The following is a 440-nucleotide window of genomic DNA, read 5'->3' as shown; positions in this document are numbered from 1 at the left end:
GAATGGCTAGCAGTAAATCTCTAGCTGAGGGAGCAAACACCCAGCTCTCAACGAGAGGGGCTCGACCTACAGCACGAACGTTAGAAATCAGAAGGGTAAGCGTACTGCAAGCTCTGGGAAAACAGAGAACTCAACTCTCACGTGAGAGGAAGGAGACTGAAATGCAGGAAATTCCCACCTAACCTCGGTCAGGTGGAGAGATGGTGGTTACAGGGGAATTAGGAAGGGGTAGATAAGGGCAGATGTAAAACCCCCGAAGGAAAGGAGTAGATAATGGAGTATCACTCTGATCCAGACAAAAGCGCTGATGCCTTGTCTGGATCACGTCCCTTAGGTCTTGCCTACCTCCCTTTGACCCGCGATTCTTCCCACCCCTACCCGCGGGCGGGGGAGGAGCACGAGCCGCGACACTAGCCTTCTGAGCCAGTCTCTGATCCTCA

This window comes from Sinocyclocheilus anshuiensis, unplaced genomic scaffold (genome assembly GCF_001515605.1).
Source record: "Sinocyclocheilus anshuiensis isolate Anshui unplaced genomic scaffold, SAMN03320099.WGS_v1.1 scaffold434, whole genome shotgun sequence".
Lineage (NCBI taxonomy): Eukaryota > Metazoa > Chordata > Actinopteri > Cypriniformes > Cyprinidae > Sinocyclocheilus > Sinocyclocheilus anshuiensis.
The sequence above is the reverse complement of the archived record's forward strand: the minus strand, read 5'-3'. Positions refer to the sequence as shown.